At 40.8% G+C, this 7,254-nt stretch overlaps 1 pseudogene; it reads left to right on the top strand.

Annotated features, from left to right (window-relative positions):
* The first annotated feature begins 2,455 nt into the window (after positions 1-2,455).
* LOC119338066 lies at positions 2,456-6,100 on the top strand (annotated as a pseudogene).
* Positions 6,101-7,254: the final 1,154 nt, after the last annotated feature.

Here is a 7,254-nt window from a genome sequence, read left to right as displayed (position 1 = left end):
TATTCTCTTTCTTTCAAACTTTTTTCAAAATATTTCATGTTTCCAAAAATTGTTCAATTTTCAAAAAAATGTTCTCAAAATTCAAAAATTGTTTCAAACTTTCAAAATTAAGAAAATGTACAGGATTTCAAATTTTTATTCATGTATTCAAAAAATAACATGCTTCCAAATTTGTTTGGTATTTTTCAGAATTGTTCTCCGTGTCAAAATTTGTTCTGAAGATTCAAATTTTTTCCAAGCTTTGAAATTTGTTCTCTGTTTCTAAATTTTTTTCTCAAGATTCAAAAACATTTATTGCCTTAAAAAATTGTTCACAAACTCCAAAACATTCTTGTTTTCAAAAAAAATTCAGTTTTAAAAAAAATGTTCTCAAAATTCAAAAATTGTTCTCATTACAAAACATTCAAAATTCAGAAAATGTACTGGATTTTAATTTTTTGTTCACCTATTCAAAACAAATTCACGCTTCGAAATTTGTTCGGGATTTTTTCAAAATTGTTCTCCATTTCAAAATTTGTTCACAAAATTCAAAAAATGTTCGTGCTTTGTTTCCAAATTTGTACAGAAATTCAAAACTTTCCCATTTTGAAAATTTGTTCACAAATTCGAAATCTGTTCGGTGTTTTTAGAAAATGTGTCTGTTGTTTAAGATTTGTTCACAAATTCATAAAATGTTCCTATTTTGAAAAATATGTTCACAAAGTCAAAAAAATGTTCACTGTTTTTCAAACTTTTCCGTGATTGTCATAAATTGATTGGTATTTAAAAAGGGTCCTGTTTTTCAAGGATTGTGCGGAAAATCAAAAAATGTTCATGCTTTAAATTTCGTTCACAAATTCATTTTTTTCACATTTTGTAAAAAAGGTTCCTGTTTTTCAAAATTTCGACACATCTTCAAAAATCAATCCCATTTTACAAGTTTGGTTAAAAAATACACAACTTTTCAAACTCGTGCGAGCTTGGCAAAATCAATCCTTTTTTCTTAGTTTTTTTAACACTGCTAGCAGCTCATGCGTGGGCCGGCCCAGTCGGAGCGTGCTCCATGCGAAGCCCCGACTTCATGCCGCATGATGCGGCGTATAGGAGGTCCCGCAAACGAGAGCGATCGAGCGAGCGAACCGCTCGCGTAGTTGGGCCGGGCCAGTAGGGAGACGCGCGTGAGCGCTGGTTGGGTCATCCGGCGCTCGAAGCGCTGAATAGGAGCTCCCTCATCTGTTTCTCAAAAAAAGAAGAGCTCCGTCATCTGATCTAGAAGGGGATGCCATGGTGGATGGCGGCGGCCGCCCGGGCGTGGCGACCATCGGGGCTGGGGAAGGGGAAAGCTATTATTCTTGGATGCGACCAAGGATGAATGTAGTTGATTGTAGTCGATCGTTTGTGGAGTTGTCTCAGGCTCTCAGCCTCTCAGGCTTAGCTAGCTCGCTGCTGACGGATACTAGTCCACTCCACGAGTCTAGGTGGCCAAGCGAACCCACTTCGCTCCCTGGTCCTCGTTATTTGAGCAATGGTGTGTCTGCTTTGATGGAAACAGCTAGAATTGGTGCGAAGTTGTCACTGCCACGGAGCTCGATTGATCCCTAAAGAAGTTCATGGTCGGGGGGACCGGGCGAGGACGGGAGGAGCGTGTTGAGGGCGTGGTTGAGAGCAAAGGGAGGTCAGTAAATGCTGCAGTGCGAGCAACAATCACGGTGCCAGTACCGGCATCGATCAGATGGAGAAGAGGTTTCTCAACAACACTTGGAACTAATCCCAGCAAGGTATTCTAAAATTTTAGTGCAGTATTATTTCTTCCTTCCTTGTACACCGAGCAGTTTCCTAGACCTTCTTGCTAATACCAACAACAATTAGTTGTCTGATGCATATAGAAGCTTATGTGCAGTACATGTGAAGTTTCCTGACGTACGATGGTGGCTTTAGTAAACAAAAATCTTAGCCAGCACATAAGTAGACGAAGTTAATTCAGTAACCGAATCTAGCTAATAAGCAAGTGGAGCATTGTTTGCCTGCATTGTGCTGCTTCCAAACTCCAACTACAATGTTCACAAGAGCCATCCATGTGTGACATCAAAAACGGACAGTCGGAGAAATATATGTGGAAGGGAGGAAGAATGCAAGAGATGTTTGTTTAGCTTACATATTTGTCTTTCCCAATTTCTTAGCAACAACGAATCTTTTCTGTACACTCCGCCGAAGCTTCCCAATAACTAGACCAAGTAATCGACCAAGGAAGCTTTGTGCTTGTTTCTTGTGATAATCGACTGAGGAAGCTTTGTGCCCTGTTCCCCTCAACCCTCAGTTTCTACGTTTCATGCTTTCCTTAACCAAATTATGTCTTCTGGCAAACATTATAAGATGTGGAGGCCTCCAACTTGAGTGATACCAATAAACATCGAACCACCCACAGAGCAGAGCACACAAGCAAAAAAACATGATCAGAGCAACGACGGGCGCGTTGATGGGGGTGATGACCCCCGTTCTTGGCAAGCTCACCGCTCTACTCAAGGAGTATGACAGGTTCAAAGGCCTCCATCCTCGGATCACCTCTCTAAGAGATGAGCTGCACAGCATAAAGGCTGCCTTGGAGGATCTCTCACAGCTAGAGGAGCCCAGCTTGCAAGTGAAGGAGTGGATGAGTCAACTGCGGGAGCTGGTCTACGACATCGAGGACTGCATCGACGACTTCGTGCATGGCCCTGTCCAGGACGATGCCCATGATGGCCTTACAAGTAAGATTGCTGGCTGGCTCAGGATGATCCAGCATTACCACCAAATAGGTGGCAACGTTGATAAGCTCAAGGAGCGCGCTCTAGAGGTTAATGATCGGCGTAAGAGGCTCAAGCTGGATGTTGCACCCTCTTCTTCTAGTGCCATGGCAATTGATCCTAGGTTGTCGGCCCTCTTTGAGGAGGCTGACAGGATCATAGGAATTGATGGTCCAAGAGATGAGCTCGTCAATGTGCTCACTGGTGAAACAGATGTAGTACAGGAACGTCGTGTCATTTCTATCGTCGGCGCCGGAGGCATTGGCAAGACAACCCTTGCCAATCAGGTATACAAGGAAGTCAAAAGTCAATTCCAGTTTGCAGTTTTTGTATCTGTGTCCAGGACTCCTGATGTCAAAAAGATCCTATCTGGTGTGTTGTTGAAAATTCTTGATGGAAGCAACACAAAGTTGGATGATGGCAGTCAAGATATCAAGAAAGATCTCAGTTCGTTAAAAGTGGAATACAATCAACTTGTTCAAAAGATTAGAGAAAATCTTCAAAATAAAAGGTATGTCAGTGCATTACATACTGTACGCTTCCGCATTTTTTGTGGGTTGCTTGGTCATGAGCAAAATCAATCCCTCCGAAAACAATTAGTAATCACCAAAAGAAAACTGAGAAGATAATTTGCACCAATCAATAGTGTTTTAGGACTTATGAACAAATGTAGACATCAATCCTGGTTAAATATCTGGGCAAAGAAGATATTAACATTCAAATGGTGCCTGATGTACTCATCAAGAATGAGTAGGAGATGCTATGTTTAGACAGGGTTGATCAGAGTATTACACTTCAATAGGGGTGGCCTGAAAATTATATTGAATTCTTTGAGAAAATAATGTAAACCTACAGTAGTCTGCTAATTTTTGGTAGACCACTTACGTATTCCCTTATTGTATTATAACTGTGTAAACATTGTCTTCTTAATAACGTTGGGAAGAAAATATGTAGTTCATCTCCAGATATGATAAGATATTGAAATAGATTACAAAGTTACCTTCTTAGTTATGCGTGCATGAGGTTTCAAAGGTAACAAATTTAATGAAGTTTATTGTTGCAATGCTGACGGCATAAATGTTTTGAGTTGATTTTTTTTTGCTCGACATTCAGCATGGGGAAGTTTTTAAGTTTGCTTTGTTTGCTGGGCTATTTTTTTCACACACTGCTTGCATGGAATAAAACTAATTATGTACCATCTTTATCCTTGACAATCAATTAAAGGTATTTTGTCCTGATCGATGACATATCGAGTAAACAAGCATGGAAAGACATCCAATGTGCTTTTCCCTATAATAACAGTGCAAGTTGGATAATGACGACTACACGTATTCAGGAGGTTGCTGAATCTTGTAGCTTTCCGCAAGTATACTACGTTTATCCTATGAAGCATCTTGACAATGATGCCTCAAAAAGACTATTCTTGAAAAGGATCTTTGCCCATGAAGATGATTGCCCATTTGAATTGAAAGAAGTTACCAATGACATAGTGAAGAAGTGTGATGGCTTGCCACTTGCTATAGTTAACATGGCCAGCCTACTTGCAACTAAACCAACCACAAAGCTGGAGTGGGCGAGGGTGAGCACTGGAACAAGACCATGAGTTGGCAGTAGTAAGAAGGATATTGCTTTTGAGTTATTATGACCTACCTTGCTATTTGAAGATGTGTCTATTGGACCTAAGCACATTCCCTGAGGATCATAAGATTGATTGTAAGCGTCTAGTATGGAGATGGACCGCTGAAGGATTAGTTGTTGCCCAACAAGGGCAAAATGTTGAAGAAATAGCAGAATGATATTTTAATGAGCTCATCAACAGGAACATGATCCAATCGGATCAAATCAACACCGACGGAAGAGTGACAAGTTGTCGAGTCCATGATATCATGTTAGATCTCCTTATATCCCTGTCAACTGAAGAAAACTTCGTTGCTATATTAAATAACCAAAAGCTTACAACTTCAACATACAAGATTCGGCGCCTCTCCCTCCAAGGCAATTGTGAAGAGCATCATATGTGGCTGGGCACTGGTAATTTTTCTCATGTCAGGTCAGTGTGTTTGGTGATTGTAAGTGGCTGCCCCCGCTCATTGGCCTTCAAACTTTAAGGGTACTAGATGCGGTGGACTGTAAACAATTGGGGGAGGATAATGTACATATCGAGGATATTGGAAGTCTGCGTCAATTAAGGTATTAAAGTCTTGGGCCCTTGTTCCGCAGGCTTCCAAGAGAAATCAAGAATCTACTGCTACTACAAACACTAGACCTGACTATAGCAAATATAAGAGAATTGCCCCCATCCATTATAGAACTGCACCAATTAGTGCGCCTGTTTGTGAATCTTTGCGTGAAATTCCCAAGTGGGTTTAGCAATCTGAGATCTCTTCAGGAGTTGAGGTGGTTTGGTTGTGACAATAATTCCTTAGACGTTGTGCTGGAGCTAGGACAGCTATCTAAACTGAAGAAACTGCACATATATTGGGGTATTTTTGATGATACAGATGGTGATGAGGACAGATACAAGAAATGTTTTCTGTCGTCACTATGCAAGCTAGGAGAAGGCAACCTTCAAACTCTACAGATTGATGGTTTACTGCGTAATGTAGATTCCTTGATTGACTCATGGTACCCTCCTCCATGTCATCTCCAAGATTTTGAGATTGGGTCAATTTCCCATACGATTCCCAGTTGGATCTCCTCTCTGTCTGCCCTCATGTTTCTATGCATCACGGTGGAACAACTGGAACAAGAAGATATGCAGCTGCTCAAAGACTTGACAGCCCTTGTAAGCCTCACCTTGGAAGCAAGCAAATCAAAGGAAGTACTCACCATCAACCGTGATGGATTTCAGTGTCTAAAGCAGTTTTCTTTTGTCCTCTGGTTTTGGGCTAGTGATGCAGGTTCGGCACCCATTGTAGACAAAACGCGTGGGCCGAATCTGCTGTTTGGAGAAGGAGCGGCACCAAAGCTAGATTATCTTAGCATTCACTGTCGTGCACGTGATATGGTGTCTGCGGAAGGTGTTGCTTCTGATTTTGGCATCTTGCACCTTGCCTCCCTCAAGCACCTCCGTGTTAGCATTGCTTGTAGCGGTGCGAGGTCATGGGAGGTGGAGGCCACGTTGGCTGCCATCCACAATGCTTGCGCTCTTACTCCCAGTCCCAACCTCCAACTCGAGACATTTGTATTTTGGAAAGAATATATGGCAAAGGATGTGGAGCACAAGGATGCCATTTCATATTGTCAAAGAGGACCACACAGCACAAATAGAAGCAACAAGTTCCATGAGTCCAGTACCAGATAGAAGAGGACCATTATTCGCAACAGTTGAAACTTGAAAGTGCAAAGCGGCATCTAAGGTACTATTTCTTCTTCTTAACCCTTTGCAATATTTTATATGTTTTTGTTCTTTCATCTTTCTTTCATAGCATTGGTGCTTAGTTCAGGTGGGACGATGGTTTTAGTTATTACTTGATCTACCTATCTTTGTATCAACATCACTATCAGCAAGATTTTGTCATGCATAAAGCTTTCGCAACATTGTTGCCATACGCTTCATCTGTCTCGCATCAGTTCCTCAACATACATTGTTTCACATCTTTAATTCTTGAAATGTTTTCGCTGACAGAACTTGAAACGGCTAAGGATGAGGGGAAGACAAGGATGAAGATGCGCATGACATAAAATGAAAAAAATGAGCCAGCCGAAGAGAAGATTGCGTAGTAACATAGTACAGTAGCTGTTTTTTCAGTTTAGCATCTAAGGAACATTTCACTTGTTCCTATATATGGAAAACCACCAATTTGTGCCACGCTTTTCATTCACTTACTATGCGAGTGTATGTCCAATTGTCCATGTTTCCGGTTTCATTTATCCATGTATGTCCAATTTTTTATGGCCCTGTCTTTGTGAAGCCCTTATTTGCATATTCTAGCACGATAGGCTCTAATATTATGTGTTGTGCATAAGTTAGAAGACCACCAAGTAGGTGAATCTGCTACCTCATCTCAAAAGTAGTCCACTTTCTGTTTGTAGAAGCATGCCACACCCTTTTCTACTAGGTTACAAATACTCCATTTGTTCCATGCTTGGCCAAATATGTAGGAGAACAACAAGGTTTTAGTATTTTCGCATTGACACAAGCATAGGTGGTATAAGAATTGTATATGGTGGCTAGATGAGGCAGGTGACAAGTACTCTAAGTGCAATTTGGACAACAGACAATATCAAATTAATTTTTGACAAGATTAAATCAAAGATCCTACCCACTAACCGCCTTATTTAGTTGGTCATTGTCTTACAATATTTATTTTTTCCTGCCACCTGAGAATGTGAGATTTATGTGCTTCATCCACATTGTTGTCAGGTGTTGCTTCAGTACCATCCTTCAAATTATTTTAGCGTTATATTTTAGGGTGATGGTTGCTCTGTTGGCCTGTTATATTTTAGCGTTGCAACTACATTCTTCAAATTATGCATGTTGTTAACTTTC

Source organism: Triticum dicoccoides, chromosome 7B (assembly GCF_002162155.2).
Source record: "Triticum dicoccoides isolate Atlit2015 ecotype Zavitan chromosome 7B, WEW_v2.0, whole genome shotgun sequence".
Lineage (NCBI taxonomy): Eukaryota > Viridiplantae > Streptophyta > Magnoliopsida > Poales > Poaceae > Triticum > Triticum dicoccoides.
The sequence above is the reverse complement of the archived record's forward strand: the minus strand, read 5'-3'. Positions and strand labels throughout refer to the sequence as shown.